At 42.1% G+C, this 12,588-nt stretch overlaps 1 non-coding gene across 1 annotated transcript; it reads left to right on the forward strand.

The window, feature by feature from the left end:
- Positions 1-11,048: 11,048 nt before the first annotated feature.
- Positions 11,049-11,165, forward strand: LOC128650612 (U5 spliceosomal RNA). Its single transcript, XR_008400890.1, has one exon. It is a non-coding gene; the product is annotated as a U5 spliceosomal RNA (small nuclear RNA).
- The last annotated feature ends 1,423 nt before the right edge of the window (positions 11,166-12,588 follow it).

A 12,588-nucleotide genomic window follows, 5' to 3' on the forward strand; every position in this document is an offset into this window, starting at 1 on the left:
AATCTGCCGACTGGAGCTCACCGCTATTCTAATAAATGTATTAACCCCTAAAGCTAAGTCTAACCCTAACACTAACACCCCCCTAAGTTAAATATAATTTAAATCTAACGAAATTAATTAACTCTTATTAAATAAATTATTCCTATTTAAAGCTAAATACTTACCTGTAAAATAAATCATAATATAGCTACAATATAAATTATATTTATATTATAGCTATTTTAGGATTTATATTTATTTTACAGGTAACTTTGTATTTATTTTAACCAGGTACAATAGCTATTAAATAGTTAAGAACTATTTAATAGCTAAAATAGTTAAAATAATTACAAATTTACCTGTAAAAGAAATCCTAACCTAACTTACAATTAAACCTAACACTAGACTATCAATAAATTAATTAAATAAACTACCTACAATTACCTACAATTAACCTAACACTACACTATCAATAAATTAATTAAATACAATTGCTACAAATAAATACAATTAAATAAACTAGCTAAAGTACAAAAACTGAAAAAAGAACTAAGTTACAAAAAATAAAAAAATATTTACAAACATAAGAAAAATATTACAACAATTTTAAACTAATTACACCTACTCTAAGCCCCCTAATAAAATAACAAAGCCCCCCAAAATAAAAAAATGCCCTACCCTATTCTAAATTACTAAGGTTCAAAGCTCTTTTACCTTACCAGCCCTGAACAGGGCCCTTTGCGGGGCATGCCCCAAGAAATACAGCTCTTTTGCCTGTAAAAAAAAAAATACCCAAGCCCCCCAACATTACAACCCACCACCCACATACCCCTAATCTAACCCAAACCCCCCTTAAATAAACCTAACACTAAACCCCTGAAGATCATCCTACCTTGTCTTCACCTCACCGGGTATCACACCGATCCGTCCAGAAGAGCTCCTCCGATGTCCTGATCCAAGCCCAAGCGGGGGGCTGAAGAGGTCCATGATCCGGCTGAAGTCTTCATCCAAGCGGGGCAGAAGAGGTCTTCCATCCGATTGAAGACCTCCACCGCGGAACATCCATCCTGGCCAACGACTGAACGACGAATGACGGTTCCTTTAAATGACGTCATCCAAGATGGCGTTCCTCGAATTCCGATTGGCTGATAGGATTCTATCAGCCAATCGGAATTAAGGTAGGAATATTCTGATTGGCTGATGGAATCAGCCAATCAGAATCAAGTTCAATCCGATTGGCTGATCCAATCAGCCAATCAGATTGAGCTTGCATTCTATTGGCTGATCGGAACAGCCAATAGAATGCAAGCTCAATCTGATTGGCTGATCGGATCAGCCAATCGGATTGAACTTGATTCTGATTGGCTGATTCCATCAGCCAATCAGAATATTCCTACCTTAATTCCGATTGGCTGATAGAATCCTATCAGCCAATCGGAATTCGAGGGAAGCTATCTTGGATGACGTCATTTAATGGAACCGTCATTCGTCGTTCAGTCGTCGGCCAGGATGGATGTTCCGCGGTGGAGGTCTTCAGGATGCTGCCGCTTCGCTCCGGATGGATGCCGCTTGGATGAAGACTTCAATCGGATGGAAGACCTCTTCTGCCCCGCTTGGATGAAGACTTCAGCCGGATCATGGACCTCTTCAGCCTCCCGCTTGGGCTTGGATCAGGACATCGGAGGAGCTCTTCTGGACGGATCGGTGTGATACCCGGTGAGGTGAAGACAAGGTAGGATGATCTTCAGGGGCTTAGTGTTAGGTTTATTTAAGGGGGGTTTAGGTTAGATTAGGGGCATGTTTTTTTTACAGGCAAAAGAGCTGTATTTCTTGGGGCATGCCCCGCAAAGGGCCCTGTTCAGGGCTGGTAAGGTAAAAGAGCTTTGAACTTTAGTAATTTAGAATAGGGTAGGGCATTTTTTTATTTTGGGGGTCTTTGTTATTTTATTAGGGGGCTTAGAGTAGGTGTAATTAGTTTAAAATTGTTGTAATATTTTTCTTATGTTTGTAAATATTTTTTTATTTTTTGTAACTTAGTTCTTTTTTATTTTTTGTACTTTAGCTAGTTTATTTAATTGTATTTATTTGTAGCAATTGTATTTAATTAATTTATTGATAGTGTAGTGTTAGGTTAATTGTAGATAATTGTAGGTAGTTTATTTAATTAATTTATTGATAGTCTAGTGTTAGGTTTAATTGTAACTTAGGTTAGGATTTCTTTTACAGGTAAATTTGTAATTATTTTAACTATTTTAGCTATTAAATAGTTCTTAACTATTTAATAGCTATTGTACCTGGTTAAAATAATTACAAAGTTGCCTGTAAAATAAATATAAATCCTAAAATAGCTATAATATAATTATAATTTATATTGTAGCTATGTTAGGATTTATTTTACAGGTAAGTATTTAGCTTTAAATAGGAATAATTTATTTAATAAGAGTTAATTAATTTCGTTAGATGTAAATTATATTTAACTTAGGGGGGTGTTAGTGTTAGGGTTAGACTTAGCTTTAGGGGTTAATACATTTATTAGAATAGCGGTGAGCTCCGGTCGGCAGATTAGGGGTTAATAATTGAAGTTAGGGGTCGGCGGTGTTAGGGGCAGCAGATTAGGGGTACATAAGGATAACGTAGGTGGCGATCGGCAGATTAGGGGTTTAAAAAAATTATTCGAGTGTCGGCGATGTGGGGGGACCTCGGTTTAGGGGTACATAGGTAGTTTATGGGTGTTAGTGTACTTTAGAGTACAGTAGTTAAGAGCTTTATAAACCGGCGTTAGCCCAGAAAGCTCTTAACTACTGACTTTTTTCCTGCGGCTGGAGTTTTGTCGTTAGATGTCTAATGCTCACTTCAGAAACGACTCTAAATACCGGAGTTAGAAAGATCCCATTGAAAAGATAGGATACGCAATTGACGTAAGGGGATCTGCGGTATGGAAAAGTCGCGGATGAAAAGTGAGCGTTAGACCCTATTTTGAGTGACTCCAAATACCGGCGGTAGCCTAAAACCAGCGTTAGGAGCCTCTAACGCTGGTTTTCACAGCTAACGCCAAACTCCAAATCTAGGTCTATGTCTCCAATGGTTTTGGATTAGCGTGGAACAAAATTGCACATTCTAGAAACATTCTGTAGATCTAGATCTCTTTCTAAAATAGGTAGTCTTTTTCTGACTATATTACATATCTCTCTATATTGTCTACTGAATGTCGTAATGAAGTTAATACCTCTTTTATTGAAACCTTTGTTTTTCTTACCATCCTTCAACAAGGAGTCCCTGTTCATATGTGAGACCTTAATTGACATGTCATTGAGTGCCACTGGATCATATTCTCTATTACACAATCTTTCTGTCAATAAATTAGCATGTTGCCAATATCTGCTCAGAGTGGTGCAGTTTTGCCTCAACCTTATGTATTGTCCCTTCGAGATACCTTTCTTTATGTGATAAGGATGAGATGAATCTGCTCTGAGGATTGTGTTACTGGATATCTCTTTTCTGTAAACCTCTGAAACAACTAGGCCTTCTTCAAGACTTAGTCTATCATCTAAGTATGGAATAAAATCCATTTAGAAACTGAACATGAATTTCAAATTTCCTCTATTGTCATTCAGGTGCCCCACAAAGTCATGAAGGCTATTTGTATCACCCTTCCAGAATAGGAGCATATTGTCAATGTAACAAGTGTACAATTTTATATTTTGTCTATATGCATTAGCTGGACCAAAGACAGCTCCTTCCTCATAGTTTGCCAAATAAAGGTTAGCATACGATGGGGCGAATTTTGCCCCCATCGCAGTACCCCTTCTTTGGACAAAAAATTCTCCATTGAATTCAAAATAGTTGTGATTAAGTAAAAATGGGATGGCCTCTAAGATAAAATTGATAAGTGCCTCTCCATAATTTGAATATTTATATAACATCCTTTTTACTGCAGTAATCCCTAACTCATGTGGTATACACGTGTAAAGGGACACAACATCCATGGTTACAAATGCTGTATCTTTTCCCCAGCTATACCAATTCAGTAATTTTAACAGATCTTTTGTATCTCTTAGAAATCTTGGAAGCGATTGAACCACTTGTGCATCTACCCATTCCCCTAATCTCTCACCAAGTGATCCAATTGCCGAAATAATGGGGCATCCTGGAGGGTTATTTAGGGACTTGTGTATTTTTGGTAAAAATTTAAACACTGGGACTCTAGGATATTGCATATATATATATATATATATATATATATATTCACTCATTTTACTGGTCAAAACCAAATCCTCCACTCCACTATCCAATAGATGCTTTAGTCTGAAAAATTTCTTTGTTGGGTTAAAAGTTAATTTTACATATGTATCAGTGTCTCCTAGCTGTCTATATGACTCTTCTAAATATTGATGCTTGTTCAAAATCACTATAGAGCCCCCTTTATCAGAGTCTAGGATCACTAGATCGGGGTCCTTCTTTATTTTATTAAGGGCATCCATTTCCCTTTTGTTCCGATTACCTTTGTGTTTACATTTTTTGGAGGTGATGTTTAATAGATTAACTAAATCCTGTATAGTGGCGGCGTTTAGTGACAGGGTATAAATAAAGTTTGGAAAAAGCCGAATAGACGCGAGATCAATGACTGTTAGTTAACAACAGTCCAAAGCTCATCACCCCATACTTAGTGCACTTCTTTTTTCCGGCTATTTTCATAACTAAGGAGAGCGTATTGAGATATGCGGCTGCAATGTTAGGCGAGCATATTGATGCTGGCGAATGCAACAAAGTTGACGGCTTGATAAATATCCCCCTAGATGTGTTCAGCTAGCTTCCAGTCGTGCAAAGTTAGGCGATGCTTCTGCACCACGTGTCACTGCACATGAAATGTCTGGCCTATGGCTGCAGCTCACTGATGGCATCATGTGACCCTTACTGCAGGGGTCATGTCCTACATAAAAAAGTGTGGGAACTCACCAAGACTTCCACACCTTCATAATTTAATATTGTTTTACACACAAACACACACATACACATGCACACATATCAGACATCCCAACTCTCCCGGAATGTCCGGGAGTCTCGCGCAATGAAAAAGCTGCTCCCTGACACCTGCAAATGAAACACAATCTTCCGGAAATAGTGGTGCCAGAGAAAATGCCTGCACTTTTCATTTCTACCTCTAGGTGTCACTGTTTCGTTATAGCTCAATGTAAATAGTTACTGAGTTCTCTAGACTTTTTACCCTCTTCCTGATCTCTACTCTAGTGCGGTGCAAGACATAGCAGCAGACCTGATATATATAGGTGAGATGTACAGACTCCCATACCTCTATATTGTACAGACTCCCATACCTCTATATTGTGCAGACTCACATACCTCTATATTGTGCAGACTCCCATACCTCTATATTGTGCAGACTCCCATATCGCTATAGTGTACAGACTCCTATACCTCTATATTGTACAGACTCCCAAACTCTATATTGTGCAGACTCACATACCTCTATGTTGTACAGACTCCCATACCTTTATATTGTGCAAACTCCCATACCTCTATATTGTTCAGACTCCCAAACTCTATATTGTGCAGACTCCCATACCTCTATATTGTGCAGACTCACATACCTCTCTATTGTGCAGATACCTCTATGATGTGCAGATACCTCTATATTATGCAAACTCCCATACTCTATAATGTGATAACATTTTCAACTATTTCATAATCAGAGCACTGAGGAATTCTGAATTGGGGCTGGGGGGTACAATAGTGAGGTGGTACAGTGCGGTACTACACAGAGGTGGTACAGTGAGGTACTATATAGTGAGGTGGTACAGTGAGGTACTACACAGAGGTGATACAGTGAGGTACTATAGTGAGGTGGTACAGTGCGGTACTACACAGAGGTGGTACAGTAAGGTACTATAGTGAGGTGGTACAGTGAGGTACTACAGAGAGGTGGTACAGTGAGGTGCTATACAGAGGTGGTACAGTGAAGTACTATATAGAGGTGGTACAGTGAGGTACTATACAGAGGTAGTACAGTGAGGTACTATAGTGAGGTTGGCATGCAGTGAGGTAGTATAGTGAGGGGCGCAGGGGGGGCACCTCCCTGAAATTAGTTTTTGCAGGTTGGGATGTCTGCACATATACACACATACACACACACACATACACAAAAATATACACACACAATAACTCCATAACAATATACACACGCAAACATATATACACATATACATGCACACATACACACATATACACACATATACACACACATTGCTCAGGGGTTACCAAATAATAAGAATTACATTTTATATGACAACACAAATGTACATAATCCAAAGAAAAAAAGGTGGTTAACAACATTTTAGAATGTATATAACTCATTAAGAGGAAGCAACATATGAAATTTCCTAAACAATACATTGGTGTCTTTCAGTGGCAGGGAGTGCAGCAATACATTGCATCCATATTTAGCATCCAAGGGGTTAAAGTGAGCTATATCACTGGGATAGTGATTCACAATTCATAATTTTTATAATACAATTTAGTGTTTCTTCTTACATGGTTCAGGGAGATCTGAAACAGTTCCCTGACTGGATGGAGCATAATGGAGCTGTTTTCTTTCAATTTGTCTTTAGTAAGGAAGGGTGCTAGGGGATACCATCCATATAAACATATGCATGTGTTGCGCATAGCTTACATCACTGAGCAGGAGCTTACATACACAGAAAATGAATGTGAAAACTCCAAACCTCCTCCCCAGAGCAGCTCTTAACCCCCCCCCACACACACACACACTCACACACACTTCTGCCTCAGTGCTGCATACAAGTGCAAAATGTTTTTAAAGTGTGAGAATTTTAGACCTTCCCTGGCTCAGAATTATGATTTTTTTTGCACATCAGCAGCTGCTGCGTTCATTCCCCTCCCTAGTGACAACCGCCCTAGAACCCCAAGTGAAAAGCAGGCATGGACTGCAGAAGCAAAACTGTACCCAGCCTTGTCTGACTGCACTGAGCACAGCCCTCCTCCCTAGTGACACTCACCCTCCGGCCCCCAAGTGACAAGCAGGCAGGGACTGCAGAAGCAGGAGCAAAACTGTACCCAGCCTTGTCTGATTCCAGTTAGGGGAAAGAATACAATGAAGATACATTTAATCCACACAATTTATGTTACAGAGAGTCAGGAAATGATTTGCTCTGCCAGCACTGAGCAGTAATCACTATGTACTCACCGCATGGGTAGATCTCTGTATATTTCAGTTTAGAAGCAGGCTCCTGCTTCCCCATGATGAGGTCACTTCCTCCAGTATGACTGGGTGGGCTGTCTAAAAACTGCACAATTGGCTGTGGTTGGAGTGGAGACTGATTGGCAAACCCTAGCTGGCCAATTATACAGTGAGGCAAAAAAGTATTTAGTCAGCCACCAAATGTGCAAGTTCTCCCACTTAAGAAGATGAGAGAGGCCTGTAATTTTCATCATAGGTATACCTCAACTATGAGAGACAAAATGTGGAAACAAATCCAGACAATCACATTGTCTGATTTGGAAAGAATTTATTTGCATATTATGGTGGAAAATAAGTATTTTGTCACCTACAAACAAGCAAGATTTCTGGCTCTCACAGACCTGTATCTTCTTCTTTAAGAGGCTTCTCTGTCCTCCACTCATTACCTGTATTAATGGCACCTGTTTGAACTTGTTATCAGTATAAAAGACACCTGTCCACAGCCTCAAACAGTCACACTCCAAACTCCACTATGGTGAAGACCAAAGCGCTGTCGAAGGACACCAGAAACAGAATTGTAGACCTGCACCAGGCTGGGAAGACTGAATCTGCAATAGGTAAGCAGCTTGGTGTGAAGAAATCAACTGTGGGAGCAATAATTAGAAAATGAAAGACATACAAGAACACTGATAATCTCCCTCGATCTTGGGCTCCACGCAAGATCTCACCCGTGGGGTTCAAAATGATCACAAGAACAATGAGCAAACATCCCAGAACCACACGGGGGGACCTAGTGAATGACCTGCAGAGAGCTGGGACCAACGTAACAAAGGCTACCATCTGTAACACACTATGCCGCCAGGGACTCAGATCCTGCAGTGCCAGACGTGTCCCCCTGCTTAAGCCAGTACATGTCCGGGCCCATCTGAAGTATGCTAGAGAGCATTTGGATGATCCAGAAGCGGATTGGGAGAATGTCATATGGTCAGATGAAACCAAAGTAGAACTGCTTGGTAGAAACACAACTCGTCGTGTTTGGAAGAGAGAGAATGCTGAGTTGCAACCAAAGAACACCATACCTACTGTGAAGCATGGGGGTGGCAACATCATGCTTTGGGGCTGTTTCTCTGCAAAGGGAACACAACAACTGATCCGTGTACATGAAAGAATGAATGGGGCCATATATTGTGAGATTTTGAGTGCAAAAATCCTTCCATCAGCAAGGACATTGAAGATGAAACGTGGCTGGGTCTTTCAGCATGACAATGATCCCAAACACACCACCCGGGCAACGAAGGAGTGGCTTTGTAAGAAGCATTTCAAGGTCCTGGAGTGGCCTAGCCAGTCTCCAGATCTCAACCCCATAGAAAACCTTTGGAGGGAGTTGAAAGTCTGTGTTGCCCAGCGACAGCCCCAAAACATCACTGCTCTAGAGGAGATCTGCATGCAGGAATGGGCCAACATACCAGCAACAGTGTGCGACAACCTTGTGAAGACTTACAGAAAACGTTTGACCTCTGTCATTGCCAACAAAGGATATATAACAAAGTATTGAGATGAACTTTTGATATTGACCAAATACTTATTTTCCACCATAATATGCAAATAAATTCTTTCTAAATCAGACAATGTGATTGTCTGGATTTGTTTCCACATTTTGTCTCTCATAGTTGAAGTATACCTATGATGAAAATTACAGGCCTCTCTCATCTTCTTAAGTGGGAGAACTTGCACAATTGGTGGCTGACTAAATACTTTTTTGCCCCACTGTATATCAAACTGATGCCCTCCTTTTCACTTGTAGTCAGCCGAGCAGAAATGTTTCCAGTCTCAGTAAAGAAGTGTCGGGCCTGCACTCTTATGTCACATGATCTCTCTTGCTCTGCAATTTCCGCATGTTATTGCAGGTGTTTGCATAACTAGTAAGCGATTTTACAGTATCCTAACAACTTGTGCAAACTCCCTGCGCACACGGTTGGCAGCACATTCTTACTGCCCTGTTGTTATTGTAAATCGCTTTATCACAGAGATCTTTGTAAAATGGGTCTGGTGCTGCAGTGACTGACTGCAGCACTGGATCCATTTTAAAATGTTTACCTGTGATAAAGCGATTCAATTTAACAACAGTTCTGACCCTGTCTGTCAGGAGGGGAGGGCAGGACAGGAACGTAGTTCCACTAAAGTAATATTTGTGGCAATATCCAAAGAAGCACAGAGCTACTGGCCTTGCGGAAATAGTGGGTGGGGCTAAGGGAACTGGCGGCCCACCGGGATTTGCCCGGTATGCCCTATGGTCAGTCCGGGCCTGTTCACTCAAGTACATGTCAGAAGCGAGGCTACTATCTGTCACACTTGAAGGACCGTGTTCCTGTTCCACGGCGTAGATTCCGGTAAGATCGTTTCATTTTACCTCAATGTGTGAATGTAATGTAAACAAAGAAGTCAGGGTCTCATTGTGATGCTTGGGCTCCTGGCTATATCGAAAAATAACGGCCTTTTTTGTCAGACTGCACAGCCCTGGTGGGCTCTGGCCTTCACGGTGTACCTTGTGACTAGGCGTGGTCACGTTCTGTTCTCCATTTCCATATTCCTGACTACGTGGTGATGGAGAGAGTCTGTTTTGCTAGTTGTCTGGGTCATAGGAGGTGGTGAGTGCCCTAGCCATCGGGGGTGTAAGGTGCCGTTTTTAATTTTTCTATCCATAATTTCTAATCAAGTTATGGAGGATTCTGATTTCTTGGAGACAGATGTCTCTGATTCAGATTCTACTTCTTGCGAAGAGTATGAAATGGCCCGGGTAATCCATGCCCATTAGTTTTGTTCCGCTTGCCGCTTTAGAGTGCTCTTTTCTCCCAAAGCCATCCACTCCTGGGGATCCCATATCTCGTGAGGCGCGTGCCCTAGAACCTTCTTTGGCTACGCAAGCAGGCATCCCTAATGCCGTTACCCCTTCTCCGGAAGGTGGCTTGTTTACTCCAGAGGTTACGGCATGGTTTTGCATGGCCATATCTATGTGGCGCATTTACATCTTCCAGGGAGGGAGGTGTTGCTGAGATACTGTCGGTGTTCTGTTAACCAGGGCTCATCAGGCAGGGATTGTCTGGGTCAGATCAGCCCTCTGGGGAAGCGGTTTCCTCTGAGGGTTCAGGGGCCCAACCCTCTGGGTCGGGGTCATCAGTTGCCCGGCGGAGGTAAGTCTTGCTTTTCGTTATATACTAGCGTGCCTTCGTGTCCTGCTGCAGCATGTTTTAGCAGTGCTGGAGGATCCCAGTCCTCCAGCACTGAGTTGAGGGATCCTCGGTCTTCTGTTCCGGACGGCAAGCTGTGTTAGACATGTGGGGATGAAGTTAATCTCCTTGTCGTCTCCAATTTACCTTTCTTTTGGGGTATCTTATTTCAGTTCTAAGCTTTGGGAGAATGGGGTCTCTGATTGACTGGTCCTGTTAGTGTGCCCATTTTTCTTGGGCGTTCACCTGCGGGTGCCCTCTTTTTCTTTGATCCAGTTAGGATGTATTTTATTTCCTTTTAAGAATCTCATGTCTGTTATAATTTTTTCGTTGGGAAACATTTCTTCTCTGGAATTTTATACTAGCGTTTTTGTGGTTTCTTGGGCACTTCCATGGAAGTTGTATATTAAGGTGTTAGTACTTTGTTATATCTATAGATCCTTTTGTCGATCCCTACTGGGGTTTCAATTTTTTTGTGGCCTGGGTCAGTTCTGGAGTGCCCTATGTAGCAGGCTGGTCCTGGTCGGCGCTGGTTTCTGTTCCTTTAGGTCTATATCATCCACGTGGTGCCGGTGTTACTGGCTGACTTGGTTAGGTGGTGAGTTGCTCACTCTGATGAAGAGTTCTTTATACTCTGGTTTCTCTTCAGATCAAATACACTTTTCACCTTTTTTCTAAAGATTTCCATGGAGAGGAACAACCATGAGTTTTCAATAATTTTTTGAGGCTCTGCCCCATGCAGGGCTAAAACATGGTAGAGGAGGCCTTTCATTCCTAGATGTCAGGCTGGTTCTCGTTTCTTCTTTTGGATGGGGCATCAGAGGGATTGTACTCAGTCCTCATTGTCCTGTTTCTGATTGTTGGTGGGGTTCCAGAAGTGGATCCTGCTAAAGCTTAATCTGGGGGTTCCGGAGGTCCTTTGGCCTCGGAACTAGGGTTCTCCATTCCCAATTGGACTGGAGGTTTAGATGATTACTTAGACATCTGGGGTACCAGGTTGGGGTGATTTTTTTATCTCCTCTATGGTATTCCTCTTGGACTGTCTTTTTTGAGACCTTGACAACGGTATCTCTTCCTTAAGGGGTTGAGGTGACTTAGGCTTCCTTTTTCCCCTTCTGGGGCTGGTTGTGGGGTCATCTGTTCTGGAAGTTCGGGCATTTACGGCCTTTTTCTTCATCCTACTCTTTCTCGTCTGCTCCCATTTTTTTCTGCGCTCTGGAGAATGCGTTTGTCTCCCTGGAGTTGCCTTTACTTACGATGTCTCGGTTTGATCTGTAGCTCGCCTGGAATTGTGATGCTCGTTCATCGTTAATTCCTTGAGCTGTGGGGGTTGCCGGGAGGTTGATCCTGAAAGGATTGTTTGGAGACTATATTGCTTTTCAAGATGGATTATCTAGTTCTTGAGCTCTATTTCTTGTCAGCTCCTTAGTATTTGGACTTTGGGGTGTTGCCCCTCAAGCATTTAGGAGTTATGCTCTCTGTCTCTGGGATGCTTAGTGAATGTCCAGTGTCCAAGGACCTTTGGATGTGGCTGTGATTGCATCTCCTAGGGTACAGGTTTCTCCGTATGAGGTATCCCTATAGTTCCTCAGGGGTTATTAGCTTGTGGCCGGCTCCGGTTTTCTAAACATGTTCTTGTCTTGGATATCTGACCGGATCTCTTAGATCAGTGCTTCCGGTTATGAGACATCCGTTTGCTCCTTCAGGTGGTTTTTTCTTTCTCTTATCGGAGACTTGGAAATAGCCTGATGGTTAGTTTAGCTGCCTAGCAAGCGGGAGATTGCGGTTGAAATATGTTGCAGCTATTTGCACCTTAAATGTGTGCTTGATGGCTGTTTGTTTTCTACTGGGCTGGCTGTTGCAGCCGAATGGTTCCTCTACAGTAGGTATTGACTTTGCCGTCTGTCTGCTGCCACACTCTCCATGCCTGTGGGCGGGTGAGCGGTTATATTTTGCATTTCCCTCCCCTTAGGGAGATTGTGGCATACCACAGTATCCACCTAGTGCCCTTCCTCTGTTCAGTGCGGTTGCCCCTGCCTTGCGTACAGGATGTCATGAAGGGTTGGATCCTGGTTTTGTGCTGTCACTGTTGTTTCAGTGTAGTTTCCCTTTTGCCTGGGAGTGTCCCTTCTTGTAGGGAAAGGAACTGGGTCTGGGTTCTGGAACCCA

This window comes from Bombina bombina, chromosome 2 (genome assembly GCF_027579735.1).
Source record: "Bombina bombina isolate aBomBom1 chromosome 2, aBomBom1.pri, whole genome shotgun sequence".
Lineage (NCBI taxonomy): Eukaryota > Metazoa > Chordata > Amphibia > Anura > Bombinatoridae > Bombina > Bombina bombina.